Source organism: Ascaphus truei, chromosome 7, assembly GCF_040206685.1.
Source record: "Ascaphus truei isolate aAscTru1 chromosome 7, aAscTru1.hap1, whole genome shotgun sequence".
Taxonomy (NCBI): Eukaryota; Metazoa; Chordata; class Amphibia; order Anura; family Ascaphidae; genus Ascaphus; species Ascaphus truei.
The window spans coordinates 25,003,618-25,024,587 of record NC_134489.1 but is presented as its reverse complement, the minus strand read 5'-3'; positions in this window follow the sequence as shown (position 1 = coordinate 25,024,587).

Genomic DNA, 20,970 nt, shown 5'->3' with positions numbered 1-20,970 from the left:
GCTGATTTAGGGCGTTGGGATCTTGTCCAGGCTACTGGGAACCAGATAAGCTGTGCACAAAGTCCCCCTCCTCCCTCCCCACATTATGAAGCCGCTGGATCCTTGGCCAAAGTCGTCCTGACCCATAACCCCCCATCCGCCCCCCCCCCCCTCTCACTCCTTCCTGAGTCTCCCCATCCTCCTAGGAACATTAATATGCCTTTTTTTTTTATTCAAGAGTTTGGGCCAAATGTGTCCCTTGCCTCAGTTATTAAAGTAATATTGTTAGCAGATGTGCAGAGCCTGCAGCATGGAAGAAACATTAACCCCTTCTGCACCACATCCTATGCCTAGTAACGGCACAGAAAAGTCCCAAACCTGACTACACGCCCTGGGCTGAGAAGAGTGCACTGTCAGTACACCCCTGACCCTAATGTCAGTGAGATAAATATAGGTCAATATTCAGAGCAGTGTGCACTACTTACTGTAAAGAACTACACGCAAGAGCACTTACAATGGAGAACATACATAGCACTCCTCATACATACACACATCACTCCTCATACATACGCACATCACTCCTCATACATACGCACATCACTCCTCATACATACGCACATCACTCCTCATACATACGCACATCACTCCTCATACATACGCACATCACTCCTCATACATACGCACATCAGTCCTCATACATACGTATATCACTCCTCATACATACACACATCACTCCTCATACATACGCACATCACTCCTCATACATACGCACATCACTCCTCATACATACCCACATCACTCCTCATACATACGCACATCACTCCTCATACATACGCACATCACTCCTCATACATACACACATCACTCCTCATACATACGCACATCACTCCTCATACATACGCACATCACTCCTCATACATACGCACATCTCTCCTCATACATACGGACATCACTCCTCATACATACGGACATCACTCCTCATACATACACACATCACTCCTCATACATACGGACATCAGTCCTCATACATACGCACATCACTCCTCATACATACACACATCACTCCTCATACATACGCACATCTCTCCTCATACATACCCACATCACTCCTCATACATACGGACATCACTCCTCATACATACACACATCACTCCTCATACATACACACATCAGTCCTCATACATACACACATCACTCCTCATACATACAGACATCACTCATCATACATACACACATCACTCATCATACATACGTATATCACTCCTCATACATACGGACATCACTCCTCATACATACACACATCAGTCCTCATACATACACACATCACTCATCATACATACACACATCACTCCTCATACATCCGCACATCACTCCTCATACATACGCACATCACTCCTCATACATACGGACATCACTCCTCATACATCCGCACATCACTCCTCATACATACGGACATCAGTCCTCATACATACACACATCACTCCTCATACATACGCACATCACTCCTCATACATACGCACATCACTCCTCATACATACGCACATCAGTCCTCATACATACACACATCACTCCTCATACATACACACATCACTCCTCATACACACACACATCACTCATCATACATACGCACATCACTCCTCATACATACACACATCAGTCCTCATACATACACACACACATCAGTCCTCATACATACGCACATCAGTCCTCATACATACACACACACATCAGTCCTCATACATACGCACATCAGTCCTCATACATACACACACACATCACTCCTCATACATACGCACATCACTCCTCATACATACGCACATCACTCCTCATACATACGCACATCACTCCTCATACATACGCACATCACTCCTCATACATACGCACATCAGTCCTCATACATACGTATATCACTCCTCATACATACGCACATCACTCCTCATACATACGCACATCACTCCTCATACATACGCACATCACTCCTCATACATACGCACATCACTCCTCATACATACCCACATCACTCCTCATACATACGCACATCACTCCTCATACATACCCACATCACTCCTCATACATACGCACATCAGTCCTCATACATACGGACATCACTCCTCATACCTACACACATCACTCATCATACATACGCACATCACTCCTCATACTTATGCACATCACTCCTCATACATACACACATCACTCCTCATACCTACACACATCACTCCTCATACCTACACACATCACTCCTCATACCTACACACATCACTCATCATACATACGCACATCACTCCTCATACCTACACACATCATTCATCATACATACACACATCCCTCCTCATACATACACACATCACTCCTCATACATCCGCACGTCACTCCTCATACATACGCACATCACTCCTCATACATACGCACATCACTCCTCATACATACGCACATCACTCCTCATACATACCCACATCAGTCCTCATACATACGCACATCACTCCTCATACATCCGCACATCACTCCTCATACATACGCACATCACTCCTCATACATACGCACATCACTCCTCATACATACACACATCACTCCTCATACATACGCACATCACTCCTCATACATACGCACATCAGTCCTCATACATCCGCACATCACTCCTCATACATACGCACATCACTCCTCATACATACCCACATCACTCCTCATACATACGCACATCACTCCTCATACATACCCACATCACTCCTCATACATACGCACATCAGTCCTCATACATACGGACATCACTCCTCATACATACGCACATCACCCCTCATACTTATGCACATCACTCCTCATACATACACACATCACTCCTCATACCTACACACATCACTCCTCATACCTACACACATCACTCCTCATACCTACACACATCACTCATCATACATACGCACATCACTCCTCATACCTACACACATCATTCATCATACATACGCACATCCCTCCTCATACATACACACATCACTCCTCATACATACACACATCACTCCTCATACATACACACATCACTCCTCATACATACGCACATCACTCCTCATACATACGCACATCACTCCTCATACATACGCACATCACTCCTCATACATACGCACATCTCTCCTCATACATACGGACATCACTCCTCATACATACACACATCACTCCTCATACATACACACATCACTCCTCATACATACGGACATCAGTCCTCATACATACGCACATCACTCCTCATACATACACACATCACTCCTCATACATACGCACATCTCTCCTCATACATACCCACATCACTCCTCATACATACGGACATCACTCCTCATACATACACACATCACTCCTCATACATACACACATCAGTCCTCATACATACACACATCACTCCTCATACATACACACATCACTCATCATACATACACACATCACTCATCATACATACGTATATCACTCCTCATACATACGGACATCACTCCTCATACATACACACATCAGTCCTCATACATACACACATCACTCATCATACATACACACATCACTCCTCATACATACGCACATCACTCCTCATACATACGCACATCACTCCTCATACATCCGCACATCACTCCTCATACATCCGCACATCACTCCTCATACATACGGACATCAGTCCTCATACATACACACATCACTCCTCATACATACGCACATCACTCCTCATACATACGCACATCACTCCTCATACATACGCACATCAGTCCTCATACATACACACATCACTCCTCATACATACACACATCACTCCTCATACACACACACATCACTCCTCATACACACACACATCACTCATCATACATACGCACATCACTCCTCATACATACACACATCAGTCCTCATACATACACACACACATCAGTCCTCATACATACACACATCAGTCCTCATACATACACACACACATCACTCCTCATACATACGCACATCACTCCTCATACATACGCACATCACTCCTCATACATACGCACATCACTCCTCATACATACGCACATCACTCCTCATACATACGCACATCAGTCCTCATACATACGTATATCACTCCTCATACATACACACATCACTCCTCATACATACGCACGTCACTCCTCATACATACGCACATCACTCCTCATACATACCCACATCACTCCTCATACATACGCACATCACTCCTCATACATACCCACATCACTCCTCATACATACGCACATCAGTCCTCATACATACGGACATCACTCCTCATACATACGCACATCACCCCTCATACTTATGCACATCACTCCTCATACATACACACATCACTCCTCATACCTACACACATCACTCCTCATACCTACACACATCACTCCTCATACCTACACACATCACTTATCATACATACGCACATCACTCCTCATACCTACACACATCATTCATCATACATACGCACATCCCTCCTCATACATACACACATCACTCCTCATACATACACACATCACTCCTCATACATACACACATCACTCCTCATACATACGCACATCACTCCTCATACATACGCACATCACTCCTCATACATACGCACATCTCTCCTCATACATACGGACATCACTCCTCATACATACACACATCACTCCTCATACATACACACATCACTCCTCATACATACGGACATCAGTCCTCATACATACGCACATCACTCCTCATACATACACACATCACTCCTCATACATACGCACATCTCTCCTCATACATACCCACATCACTCCTCATACATACGGACATCACTCCTCATACATACACACATCACTCCTCATACATACACACATCAGTCCTCATACATACACACATCACTCCTCATACATACACACATCACTCATCATACATACACACATCACTCATCATACATACGTATATCACTCCTCATACATACGGACATCACTCCTCATACATACACACATCAGTCCTCATACATACACACATCACTCATCATACATACACACATCACTCCTCATACATCCGCACATCACTCCTCATACATACGCACATCACTCCTCATACATCCGCACATCACTCCTCATACATCCGCACATCACTCCTCATACATACGGACATCAGTCCTCATACATACACACATCACTCCTCATACATACGCACATCACTCCTTATCCTGAAGCCAGGGTCACGAATGGTGTATGAATGACTCCAGGTAGCTTAACTCGTGTCTCACCTCTTCCAAAGCACAGACAAGTCCTTTTCTCTTTCTTGGTTTTATTGAGGGAAAACACAGGGAGATAGGTGCTTGTAGATGGAGTGTGGGGAGAGAGGGCTTCTCTGTCTGCTGTGCAGTGTATCAATGATGAGACAGTGTAAAACAAAAAGGCCTTGCTGGGGTGATAGCAGGCAGTTACTCACTCAGAGTCCAGGGTCAAAAGGAAATGAGGAGTAAGGGTCACACTATATAGGAAGTGGGACTATACTAACTGTCAGCAAGGACAGGGGGGTAGGAATAGCCCACTCTCAGCTAGGAGAATATGAGCTGCAGGCAACCAACACAGGCTGTGTAAACGACATGTTGCAATAATGTTGCATTTTACATACAGCGTTGCTGCTGGGACAGGGGAAACTGACAGGCAACTAAAGAAGGGAGAAATGAATCCCATAACTAAAGGGGAAGACAGAGGAATATGGAATCTAGTTCCAGGACACTCCCCGTCTGGTATCTGTAGATACCACTATATAACAAGCTATGTGGAACATATGTGCAATACATACAACATAACGATATACTGCAAAGGTCCATATTTCCATAGCAACGTGATACCGGTCGGTACCACTGGCATCAAAGTCCTTTGGCCAGGCTTTCCAGTAAGGGAAGCCAGGTGGGTGCGTAGCTCTTGGTTAGCTTGATGCACCACAATGTCTCTTAAAAGTCCACGGCACTCTTGGTCGCGCAAGTATCTTTTGATACTATTGTCTTTATTGTCTATTTGTAATTCCTTACATGCTCCAACGAAATTGGTACCACAATCGGAGCGTATTTGTTTAACTGGTCCTCTGACTGCAAAGAACCTTCTGAGGGCAATTATGAAGCTTGAAGCATCCATAGATTCTATAACCTCGATGTGTATCGCTCGCATACTCATGCAGGTGAAGAGTACCGCCCATCGTTTGCTGTTTGCTAGTCCGCCCCTAGTTCTATGCGAGATGACCATCCAGGGCCCAAATACATCAAGTCCTACATAGGTAAAGGGGGGTTCTGTATTAAGTCTGTCGACAGGTAGATCCGCCATCCTTTGGTCTTGGCTTTTGCCTCTCAGCATTCGGCACCTAACACATTTGTGGAGATTACTGGCCACGCACCTTTTCATGCCAACGACCCAAATGCCCGCCGCCCTAATGGCGCCTTCGGTGAAGTGTCGTCCCTGATGCATGACTTGTTCGTGGTAGTGGCGCACCAACAAAGTGGCGATGTGATGCCGGCCAGGGATGATAAGAGGGTTGCTTTCCTCCCTGCTCAGTTGGGACTTATTGAGGCGGCCTCCTACTCTCATGAGGCCGTCGTTGTCGATGAAGGGATTCAACTTCCAAAGTGGACTGTTTTTGTTAACACTCTTCTTTCCGCGAATGCAATTGATCTCTTCCGCATATGTTTCCCTTTGAACATGACTGAGAACAGTTTCCTTAGCCTTTGTAATTTCCTCTACGGTGCGCAGCTCTTTGCAGATGTGCCAGCCGTGGCAACCGGTAGTTTTACCGTCTGGTGTCTGGCGGAAGGAGGAGGCTATATGCCCGAGATGGGCTACTGTTCGCAGAAGAGCCGTCCACTTTGAGAAGCGTTGGAATCGATGTGATCCGAATGCGTTTTTGTGCGATACATTGGTGAGTACCACGGATACTTGTGGGGGCCTTATCTCCGTATCCTTTTCGGGATCCACGAGTTCAAAATCGTCAACTGGGGTTGGTAGCGTTTCCGCAGGCTGCGCAAGAAACATTGGTCCTGTGAGCCACGACGTATTCTGCAGTTGAGATGCGGGTACTGATCTGGTGGCGTGATCTGCGGGATTTTGCTCTGTGGGCACGTGGTGCCATTGTTCTGGTTGGGTTGACTTCCTGATTCTTTCTACGCGGTTAGCTACGTATACGTAGAATCTCCTTTTCTTATTGTAGATGTATCCCAGTACCACCTTGCTATCTGTGTAGAGTTTGACGGCATCTGGTTTGCTGTCCATCTCATTCTCGATGAGCTCCGCCAGTTCTACTGCTAGCACTGCACCACACAGCTCGAGTCTGGGTATAGTATGGTCAGGTTGTGGCGCCAGCTTAGCTTTGCCAAGGATGAACCTGATGTGGCAACTTCCATCCACGTCCGTGGTTTTTAGGTAGGCCACCGCTGCTATAGCTTTGGTGGAGGCATCTGAGAACACGCAAAGCTCTTTGCTGTGTGCGGCGGTGAGAGATATAGGTGAATAGGGGCGTGGGATTTGAAGTTGCTCGAGGGCCTTCGGGGAGTGTTTCCACGTTTCCCACTCTTTCCGTTTTTCTGGAGGTAGTGGGGTGTCCCACTCCTGTTTTTCGAAGGACATTTCTCTGAGGAGGGACTTCCCTTGTATAGTGACAGGAGCCACGAATCCTAGCGGGTCGTAGAGACTGTTAACGGTGGACAGGACTCCGCGACGTGTGAAGGGTTTTTCTTCGATGGCTACCTGGAACGTAAAGGTGTCTGTTTTAAGATTCCAGCTTATCCCCAGGCTCCGCTGTATGGGAGGCGTGTCGGTCCCCAGATCCAAATTCTTGAGATCTGGTGCTTGATCATCTGCGTGAAACGCCTTCATCACTGTGGCACTGTTGGAAGCTATTTTGTGCAACCTTAGGTTGGCCTTCGCTAACATCTTTTGTGTCCTCTTGAGTAGATCTACGGCTTCTTCTTCGGTGGGAACTGATTTTAATCCGTCGTCCACATAGAAGTCTCTTGCGACGAAGCTCCTGGCGTCTTTCCCGAACTCTGCTTCTCCGTCTTGGGCCGTTCTTCTGAGGCCGTAGGCTGCCACTGCAGGTGATGGGCTGTTCCCGAAGACATGTACTTTCATGCGGTACTCCGTGATTTCTTTTTCTACGTCGTCATCTTGGTACCACAGGAATCTTAGGTAGTTACGGTTGTCTTCTCGCACAAGGAAGCAGTGGAACATCTGTTGAATGTCTGCGGTTACGGCGATAGGTTCCTTGCGGAAGCGGATCAGCACTCCCAGAAGACTGTTCGTCAGATCCGGCCCGGTGAGGAGAACATCGTTTAGGGAGACTCCCTGATGCTGAGCGCTGGAGTCGAATACCACTCGGATTTGGCCAGGTTTCTGGGGGTGGTAGACGCCAAACGACGGGAGGTACCAACATTCTTCGCCTTCTTTCATTGGGGGCGCCGACTCTGCATGGCCACTGTGGAAGATTTTTTGCATGAAGGCCACAAAGTGTTCCTTGGTCTCCGGTTTCCTTTGTAGGTTACGGCGGAGCGAAGCGAGCCTAGACATAGCATGGTCTCTGTTGTTTGGGAGGCGTCTTCTTGGCGAGCGGAAAGGTAGTGGGGCCACCCAACTGCCCAATTCGTCCTTGAAGAGCTCCTTATCCATTAACCTCAAGAATTCTTTGTCTTCCATTGATGGCGCCTGTTTGTCGTCGTCCTTTGTTGTCTGGAACACTGTACTCCCTAGGTCATTGGGGTATTTTCTTGCCACAGGCGCGTCTCCGTAGTTCCTTTTGGTCTCGAGCTTCTCGTGGACCTGAAAGTGGTTCGGACAAGGTTTGAAGTGGGATATACGACCGTTCTCCAACAAGTTCGTCTGTAGGGCGCCTACGTTGTCGGGTCCTCGTATCCTGTCTATGCATACTTCTCCAACTACCACCCATCCTAGATCGAGCCTTTGGGCGCTTGGGCCGTTGTGGTCCCCATTTCGCTGTTCGCAGATCTTGTGTGCTCTCATGATGTCTCTGCCAAGTAGCAGCAGGATCTGGGCATCTTCGTCTAGTGGTGGGATATGATCGGCAATGGTTTTTAGATGGGGATGGTGTCGCGCCACGTCTGGCGTGGGGATCTCAGTCCTATCTTCCGCCATGTGATTGCACTCGATGAGTGTGGGAAGGGGCATGCTCACTTTGCCGTCTATTGAGCATATGGTGTAGCCATTCACTCTTCTCCCTGTAGTCTCCATTCGCCCTGCGCACGTTCTGAGAGTGTAAGGAGAAGTACTGTCTTGTATGCCGAACATATCGAAGAATTCTGACCTGACCAGCGATCGGTTGCTCTGGTCGTCGATGATTGCATACATCCGTTTGGCTCTTTGGGGTTGTCCCTCTGGGTGCACTGCTACCAGACATATTTTAGAGCAAGATCTACCGTCGTCTCCTTCTCCGCATACTTCTGTGCATTTGGATGCTACTGACGTCGGGGGGGGGTGTGTCTCCCACTTCTTCCTCCCCGCCCTGCTTTGTCGGAGGGTTAGGGGCTTTGCTTGCTTTGGGCTTCATAGCTTCCGGGTGTAGAGCGGCTATGTGCCTGTCGCTATCGCACTCTGTGCATTTCATAGCTTCTTTGCAGTCCTTGAATAAATGAGTTGTGGAAGCACAACATTTGAAACAGGCTCCCCATTCCCTGAGTAGGTTCTTTCGCTCCTCTATGGGTTTCATCCTGAATCCGAAGCACTTGTTAAGTGGATGCGGCTTTTTGTGGATAGGGCATTCTTTGTTAAGGTCCCTTGGTTTTTTGTCCCTGTCGGCCGTCTGGCTGGGACTCGCGTGGGTCGTAGGGGGCACGTCCGTCCTGTGGACCGAGATGGGTGTTCTGGAGTCCTTGCACCTTGCTGTTGACCTTTCGTTCCTCGGGTGGCTAACGCTGGATGTGGTTTGCGCCCCTAAGACGAAGCTGGGGTCGTTTCTTGTCTTTGCCGCTTCGCAGATGAAGCTCACGAAGAATGAGAATGGGGGGAAGACAACCTGCTTCTCCCTTTTGTATTTGGAACCTTGTGAAAGCCACCTTTCTTGGAGGTTGAAGGGTAGCTTCTCCAGGATGGGTCTCACTCCACGAGCTGAATCTAGGGCGTTGAGACCTATTAAGGAATGGTCTTTCCTTGCGAACTCCAGTTCTTGCAGCAGGTCTCCAAGATCTCGTAACTTCGAGTAGTCTTTACTCGTGATCTTGGGGAAGCTCTCGATTCTTTTGAAGAGTGAATCCTCGACTGCTTCAGGGCTGCCATAGGTCTCTTCTAGCCTTTCCCACACTAGGTCCAGACCTACTTGGGGTTGATGTGCGTTTGCCGTCCGAAGTCTCTGCGCTTGCTCCCTGGATACGTTCCCCAAGAACTTAACTAACAGGTTGAGCTCTTCCCTTGCTGAGAAGTCCAAGCTGTCGATTGCGTCTTTGAACGTGAACTTCCACGTCCGGTAGTTCTCAGGGCGGTCGTCGAAGCTGATGAGTCCTGCGTGCACCAAGTCGCGCCGGATCATGTACTTGGCTATGTCTGTCAGACCTGAGACGTCGGCGCGTTTGCCCCGTTCTGAGGTAGTTGCTGGGACGGTCTGTGCGGTCGCCTCTTCCTTGGCGTGGACGCGTGATGGCTGCTGGCCAGTGTGAGGGGCTGTTTTCTCCCGCGCGGGTGTACCTGGATTACGAGCCTGTTGTGGTGCATCCGTGTGCGCTCTGGCGTGTGGATCACTGTTGCGGCTGTGGCTATCCCAGGCAGCGTGTGCCATTGACGGAGCAGCGTCTTCTCCTCGTGGTCCTAGCGAGTCTTCGTTGTCTGTGGTGTCGCTCCCTCCGTGTTGAGATGGTGCGCTGGTGTTTACACTGAAGAGGCTCCTTACGTAGTCTTCAGTGCGTTGGGCTGGATCCTCTGAGGCTATCCATCTGTACGGTAGCTCCCCGCCATCCTGTTGCGCGGCTGCTTCTAGGACTTCAGCTTGGGCTATGGCGGCGGCGGCTTCCTTCTCTTGATTAAGCGCCTCTAGTTCCGCATCAAATTCGGCTTTCCTACGCGCAGTGGCGGCATTGGCAGCGGCGGCAGCGGTAGCAGCGGCGGCGTTATTTGCAGCGGCAGCGGTAGCAGTGGCATTCTGCTCCTCCTCTTCTATGCGCGCTTTTTCTGCCCTTACTGCTGCCTCTCTGCGACTATATTCGGCCCTGGCACGTGCGGCCTCTGCGGCGGCTCGCGCCTTGGTAGCGTTTGTGCTTGCGCTGAACGCGTTAGATTGCACTGATCTTGCTGACCTTGATGAGTGTCTGGATATGCTTGAGCGCTGCGATGCAGTTTCCTGCAAAAGGTCTTTTCTCCTACTCTCGGCTTCCGTGATGGCGGTTTGCGCGATGCCATTACGTTCTAGGTCAATCGCCTTTTGAAGGTCGCGCTCTCGTATGCTATCTTCCGTGTTAGCTCTTGTTAGATAGGTGAAATATGCCTGTGACAGTGCTTGGTAGCGTGAGTGGTCTATCTTCAATTGGGTTATTGCCTGCTCGAGCTGTTGAACATAGTTACCGGTGCCGGCGACATTGCCTATCCCAAGTGTGATGGTTTCCCAGGCCAACTCTAATTTAGCGCGGTGCGCTTCAATGTCATTCTCATATTTCTCGCGGGCCTTTTGTGTCAGTGTGACTGCCCGTTTAGGCCTTGCGCCTGCCTGCGCCTGTTGCAGATGCGCAGCGGTCTCTGTGTCTGAGAGATCGCTTTCCTGCGTGATGTCTGGTGAGGCTCTGAGTTCTGCCATGCTGTAGGTGTGTGTAGGCCTTTGCCAGTGCGTGTGGCGTGCGGTCTTTTACCTTGTCAGCGATGGGCGTCTGTCTCAGATGATGCCGAGCGGTGTCCTGCAGCGTGCAGCGTTGGGGTAGCTGTACTTACAGGTGTCCGTTGGCTCCTCACTGTGGGGCTGAGCAGCGGGTGGACTCAGACAGAGAAAAAGGCAGTTAGGTTTGTGTGTACAGTCTGTTTGCAAAGCTGCTGCCTTGTGTGCAGGGACTATTCTGTATAGCATAAAGTCTTTGAGTAGTAGCTGCTGTGTGATTCCCCAACACAGGTCTTTGTTTTACTATCCTGAAGCCAGGGTCACGAATGGTGTATGAATGACTCCAGGTAGCTTAACTCGTGTCTCACCTCTTCCAAAGCACAGACAAGTCCTTTTCTCTTTCTTGGTTTTATTGAGGGAAAACACAGGGAGATAGGTGCTTGTAGATGGAGTGTGGGGAGAGAGGGCTTCTCTGTCTGCTGTGCAGTGTATCAATGATGAGACAGTGTAAAACAAAAAGGCCTTGCTGGGGTGATAGCAGGCAGTTACTCACTCAGAGTCCAGGGTCAAAAGGAAATGAGGAGTAAGGGTCACACTAGATAGGAAGTGGGACTATACTAACTGTCAGCAAGGACAGGGGGGTAGGAATAGCCCACTCTCAGCTAGGAGAATATGAGCTGCAGGCAACCAACACAGGCTGTGTAAACGACATGTTGCAATAATGTTGCATTTTATATACAGCGTTGCTGCTGGGACAGGGGAAACTGACAGGCAACTAAAGAAGGGAGAAATGAATCCCATAACTAAAGGGGAAGACAGAGGAATATGGAATCTAGTTCCAGGACACTCCTCATACATACGCACATCACTCCTCATACATACGCACATCAGTCCTCATACATACACACATCACTCCTCATACATACACACATCACTCCTCATACACACACACATCACTCCTCATACACACACACATCACTCATCATACATACGCACATCACTCCTCATACATACACACATCAGTCCTCATACATACACACACACATCAGTCCTCATACATACGCACATCAGTCCTCATACATACACACACACATCAGTCCTCATACATACGCACATCAGTCCTCATACATACACACACACATCACTCCTCATACATACGGACATCACTCCTCATACATACACACATCACTCCTCATACATACACACATCAGTCCTCATACATACACACATCACTCCTCATACATACACACATCACTCATCATACATACACACATCACTCATCATACATACGTATATCACTCCTCATACATACGGACATCACTCCTCATACATACACACATCAGTCCTCATACATACACACATCACTCATCATACATACCCACATCACTCCTCATACATCCGCACATCACTCCTCATACATACGCACATCACTCCTCATACATACGGACATCACTCCTCATACATCCGCACATCACTCCTCATACATACGGACATCAGTCCTCATACATACACACATCACTCCTCATACATACGCACATCACTCCTCATACATACGCACATCACTCCTCATACATACGCACATCAGTCCTCATACATACACACATCATTCCTCATACATACACACATCACTCCTCATACACACACACATCACTCATCATACATACGCACATCACTCCTCATACATACACACATCAGTCCTCATACATACACACACACATCAGTCCTCATACATACGCACATCAGTCCTCATACATACACACACACATCAGTCCTCATACATACGCACATCAGTCCTCATACATACACACACACATCACTCCTCATACATACGCACATCAGTCCTCATACATCCGCACATCACTCCTCAAACATACGCACATCACTCCTCATACATACGCACATCACTCCTCATACATACACACATCACTCCTCATACATACGCACATCACTCCTCATACATACACACATCAGTCCTCATACATACGCACATCACTCCTCATACATACACACATCACTCCTCATACATGCGCACATCACTCCTCATACATACGCACATCACTCCTCATACATACGCACATCACTCCTCATACATACACACATCACTCCTCATACATACGCACATCACTCCTCAAACATACGCACATCACTCCTCATACATACACACATCACTCCCCATACATCCGCACATCACTCCTCATACATACCCACATCACTCCTCATACATCCGCACATCACTCCTCATACATACGCACATCACTCCTCATACATACGCACATCACTCCTCATACATCCGCACATCACTCCTCATACATACGCACATCACTCCTCATACATACGCACATCAGTCCTCATACATACGCACATCACTCCCCATACATACGCACATCACTCCTCATACATACCCACATCACTCCTCATACATCCGCACATCACTCCTCATACATCCGCACATCACTCCTCATACATCCGCACATCACTCCTCATACATACGCACATCACTCCTCATACATACCCACATCACTCCTCATACATACGCACATCACTCCTCATACATCCGTACATCACTCCTCATACATACGCACATCACTCCTCATACATACGCACATCACTCCTCATACATCCGTACATCACTCCTCATACATACGCACATCAGTCCTCATACATACCCACATCACTCCTCATACATACGCACATCACTCCTCATACATCCGTACATCACTCCTCATACATACGCACATCAGTCCTCATACATACGCACATCACTCCTCATACATCCGCACATCACTCCTCATACATACGCACATCACTCCTCATACATACGCACATCACTCCTCATACATACGCACATCACTCCTCATACATACGCACATCACTCCTCATACATCCGCACATCACTCCTCATACATACGCACATCACTCCTCATACATACGCACATCACTCCTCATACATACGCACATCACTCCTCATACATACGCACATCACTCCTCATACATACGCACATCACTCCTCATACATACGCACATCACTCCTCATACATACGCACATCACTCCTCATACATACGCACATCAGTCCTCATACATACGCACATCACTCCTCATACATACCCACATCACTCCTCATACATACGCACATCACTCCTCATACATACGCACATCAGTCCTCATACATACGCACATCACTCCTCATACATCCGCACATCACTCCTCATACATACGCACATCACTCCTCATACATACGCACATCACTCCTCATACATACGCACATCACTCCTCATACATACGCACATCACTCCTCATACATACGCACATCACTCCTCATACATACGCACATCACTCCTCATACATACGCACATCACTCCTCATACATACGCACATCACTCCTCATACATACACACATCACTCCTCATACATACGCACATCACTCATCATACATACGCACATCACTCCTCATACATACGCACATCACTCCTCATACATACGCACATCACTCCTCATACATACGCACATCACTCCTCATACATACGCACATCACTCCTCATACATACACACATCACTCCTCATACATACGCACATCACTCATCATACATACGCACATCACTCCTCATACATACACACATCACTCCTCATACATACGGACATCACTCCTCATACATACGCACATCACTCCTCATACATACGCACATCACTCCTCATACATACGCACATCAGTCCTCATACATACGCACATCACTCCTCATACATCCGCACATCACTCCTCATACATACGCACATCACTCCTCATACATACGCACATCACTCCTCATACATACGCACATCACTCCTCATACATACGCACATCACTCCTCATACATACGCACATCACTCCTCATACATACGCACATCACTCCTCATACATACGCACATCACTCCTCATACATACGCACATCACTCCTCATACATACGCACATCACTCCTCATACATACGCACATCACTCATCATACATACGCACATCACTCCTCATACATCCGCACATCACTCCTCATACATACGCACATCACTCCTCATACATACGCACATCACTCCTCATACATACGCACATCACTCCTCATACATACGCACATCACTCCTCATACATACGCACATCACTCCTCATACATACGCACATCACTCCTCATACATACGCACATCACTCCTCATACATACGCACATCACTCCTCATACATCCGCACATCACTCCTCATACATACCCACATCACTCCTCATACATACACACATCACTCCTCATACATACCCACATCACTCCTCATACATACGCACATCACTCCTCATACATACGCACATCACTCCTCATACATCCGCACATCACTCCTCATACATACGCACATCACTCCCCATACATCCGCACATCACTCCTCATACATACGCACATCACTCCTCATACATACGCACATCACTCCTCATACATACGCACATCACTCCTCATACATACGCACATCACTCCTCATACATCCGCACATCACTCCTCATACATACGCACATCACTCCTCATACATACGCACATCACTCCTCATACATACGCACATCACTCCTCATACATACGCACATCACTCCTCATACATTCGCACATCACTCCTCATACATACGCACATCACTCCTCATACATACCCACATCACTCCTCATACATACGCACATCACTCCTCATACATACGCACATCAGTCCTCATACATCCGCACATCAGTCCTCATACATACGCACATCACTCCTCATACATACCCACATCACTCCTCATACATACGCACATCACTCCCCATACATCCGCACATCACTCCTCATACATACGCACATCACTCCCCATACATCCGCACATCACTCCTCATACATCCGCACATCACTCCTCATACATACGCACATCACTCCTCATACATACGCACATCACTCCTCATACATCCGCACATCACTCCTCATACATACGGACATCACTCCTCATACATACGCACATCACTCCTCATACATACGCACATCACTCCTCATACATACGCACATCACTCCTCATACATACGGACATCACTCCTCATACATACGCACATCACTCCTCATACATACGCACATCACTCCTCATACATCCGCACATCACTCCTCATACATACGCACATCACTCCCCATACATCCGCACATCACTCCTCATACATACGCACATCACTCCCCATACATCCGCACATCACTCCTCATACATCCGCACATCACTCCTCATACATACGCACATCACTCCTCATACATACGCACATCACTCCTCATACATACGGACATCACTCCTCATACATACGCACATCACTCCTCATACATACGCACATCACTCCTCATACATACGCACATCACTCCTCATACATACGCACATCACTCCTCATACATACGGACATCACTCCTCATACATACGCACATCACTCCTCATACATCCGCACATCACTCCTCATACATACGCACATCACTCCTCATACATACGCACATCACTCCTCATACATACGCACATCACTCCTCATACATCCGCACATCACTCCTCATACATACGCACATCACTCCCCATACATCCGCACATCACTCCTCATACATACGCACATCACTCCCCATACATCCGCACATCACTCCTCATACATCCGCACATCACTCCTCATACATACGCACATCACTCCTCATACATACGCACATCACTCCTCATACATACGCACATCACTCCTCATACATCCGCACATCACTCCTCATACATACGCACATCACTCCTCATACATACGCACATCACTCCTCATACATACGCACATCACTCCTCATACATACGCACAACCCTCCTCATACATACGCACATCACTCCTCATACATCCGCACATCACTCCTCATACATACGCACATCACTCCTCATACATACGCACATCACTCCTCATACATACGCACATCACTCCTCATACATACGCACATCACTCCTCATACATACGCACATCACTCCTCATACATACGCACATCACTCCTCATACATACGCACATCACTCCTCATACATACGCACATCACTCCTCATACATCCGCACATCACTCCTCATACATACGCACATCACTCCTCATACATACGCACATCACTCCTCATACATACGCACATCACTCCTCATACATACGCACATCACTCCTCATACATACGCACATCACTCCTCATACATACGCACATCACTCCTCATACATACGCACATCACTCCTCATACATACGCACATCACTCCTCATACATACGCACATCACTCCTCACATCCCAGCTCTGGGGGTTATGCTCGAAACTGAGTTACTTCTCGTTCTTTTGGAGCACAGCTGTGTCGTGTAACAAACCGTAGTGGCGGCGTGCGTGTGCGCGTCGCCAGAAAACAAACTAATGGGGAGCAATGGAGCGACCAAGTGCGCAATTTTTGAAAATACATTTGGAATTGTTCTTACAACGCGACGACCGCGTCACGTGAGCGGTTCAGCCAATGAGGGTCGAACTGCTCACATGACATCACGTCCACGCCTCCCTGTCGCCTCCCGATGCCTCCAGCCTGCAGTGCATATTTTGCGTGCGCACCACGTGCGCGTGACATCACGCGGTCGCGCATGCTGGCACTATAATCGCGGTCTTAGCTTGTGTCACTTCAGATCTTCTGATTTTCTCTCACAAGTAATAGGCAAAAAGAACGGCTCAGAGAAGCTGAATTCAATACATCTCATAACCTGTGCGTCTGCTCCCCAAATCCAGCTACTGACACTCCCCGAGCTGGTGTAGAATGGGCAGTAACGCACAATGGAATGTTCCAATTTTGTTCCAAAATTGCCTTGATACACAAATCCCACTGAATCTGATAAATAAAATATTGTTCTTAGCTTGGCCCAGACACCTTGTATTAGACTGCAGGGGTTCTTTATTCAACTGCAATAGTGCCGATCAAGGCACTATCCCACAGAATTTTCATTCCCAATCATATTCCCATCACTCGTTTTGACTTTAGCACTATTGCAGTTTAATGAATTACCCTTTGGATCTCCATCAAGCTTCATTAGGGGGTTAACGCATCCGACCAGCGTTAACTCTCATTCATGTCAATGGGTGTTAATGCCGGTTTGGGTGCGTTTACATGTAAGGCTGCGTCCCCGCTAGCGCTGAGCTCGCTGAGTGGGCGGCGCTTGGCGAGGTGACATGCATATATATATATATATATATATATATATATATATGCAAGTCCCTGCTCACGCGATGCGCACCCGCGTATGCGCGGGCACACACGCTCACCGGCGCTCGGCGCTTAGGTAAATAAATTTGTTCAACTTTCTTGCGCGCTAAGCTTCCCCTGCACCTTCCCCCCCGCGAGCGCTTGCGAAAATTTAAAGGACACCTGGCGCTCATGCTTGGAGAGCTCTCCAAGCATGAGCGCGCTCAGCGCCAGCGACGACAAAGCCTAATGGAGCAAGATGAATCTAGGGGTTAGAGTTTCATGTTGCGCCCTACCCTGTGGGTGCAGTTCTATCTGTGTCCTACATGTGGCACTGTGGCACTGTCCCATCCCACACAATACATTAGTGCTGAGATTTGGCACAGCTGGGCTGCTGTTGAAGCATGTGTCTCTGATCATCTCCAGATGTGGAAGCACAGCCATATATGGAGAGAGATAAATTGCAGACACTGCCAGTGTCAGATGCTCTTTCCTGGAGTTATTACAGCAGCTGATTCTTCAAAGTAAGAATGTAGGGGCTGAGGGGTCTTGTTCTTCTGCTCCATCTGTACAAGGGAAGAGGGGCTGTATATAAGAAATATTTAAATATCTTAATATCTATCTCTATATACTGTGTATGTATGTTTGATTTTTATATATTAGCCACAGAACCGTATTGTCTATTCATTTTATATATATACACCATACACATTTTAAGTTATGGTTGGTGGAAAAGACGACAAAATTCTGGGAAATGACATGCAAATGAGCACACAATGTGTCACCTTTTGCCAGAAAAGCCATTTACATGGAGCCCATATACGCAAATGCAACACTGTTCACACAGCTTTTAAGCACAGCATGGGATCTGCAATGCCAAAAAAAACACTCACAGACATGTTTCAACCTTGATGGGTATCATTTCCCAGAATCCCTTGCTGCAGTGGGGGCACTGTATGCTAGGTGGTAATGGTTGAAAGGCAGGGTTGCAGTCCTGTCTAGGACATGTAAATGTGCTCACAAGCGATATTATTTATTATATATATATTTATTATATATACATACATATATATATATATACATATATACACACACACACATATATATAGTGATCTTTTTATTTGCTATATGCAATACGGTGGAGGTTTCTTGTTGCCTTTTTCACCCACCATAACTTAAAACGTGATGGTAAACCCTACAGTTTGAAAATTGCAAAGCCAGCAGTACAACCAACCACTGATGAGACCCATTAAGGTTGAAACATGTCTGTGAATGTTTTCTCTGGCTTTGCAACAATTTATGTAAATTTTGTCAATTTAGTCCAAATAAAAACGGTATCACCTAATACTGAAGAATTCATTTATTCTGTACTATCGCAACTGGACTAACATGGCTATTTCTGTTATATATATATATATAGTGCCAACAATGTACACAGCGCTTAATTACAATGCAAGGTAAATAAATGACAGACAATGAGGATAAGTGCAACAGGTAAATAACAACATAAGGCAAAGGGAGACCTGCCCCGCAGAGCTGACAATCAAAGTATGTGTACATAGCATAGCTCAAATACACTGTGCACAGATATTGAATACACTGGTCCATGTTAACAAATGGGTGACATACTTTATCACACACCCTAACGCCCATTCAAGTGAATGGGAGTAAAGATGTGCTAAAGCTTGGTGTACAGAGCACATATAGAATGCACACAGGGCCATATTTACTATGTCCTGCCATGACACCTTACAGACCATTCAAGTCAATAGGCTGTAAGGTGTCTCCCAGTGCTAAAAGTGGCAGAAGACTGCTTGGTAAATATGCGTCACGGTGTGAACACGAGATATAGACCACACTGTGAGTGCATGTAAAATATGTACAGCGCACATAGAGACTACACGAAGGCCAATTTGAGTTGGCTAATGACAGTGGAGTCATAGCTCAAATGACTCACAAGAAGAGCCCAATTGTGAGTTGGCCAATTAAAGGCACAAAGACAGTTTGCGTCGGGGGTGTTCATGACTTGACAGGCAGA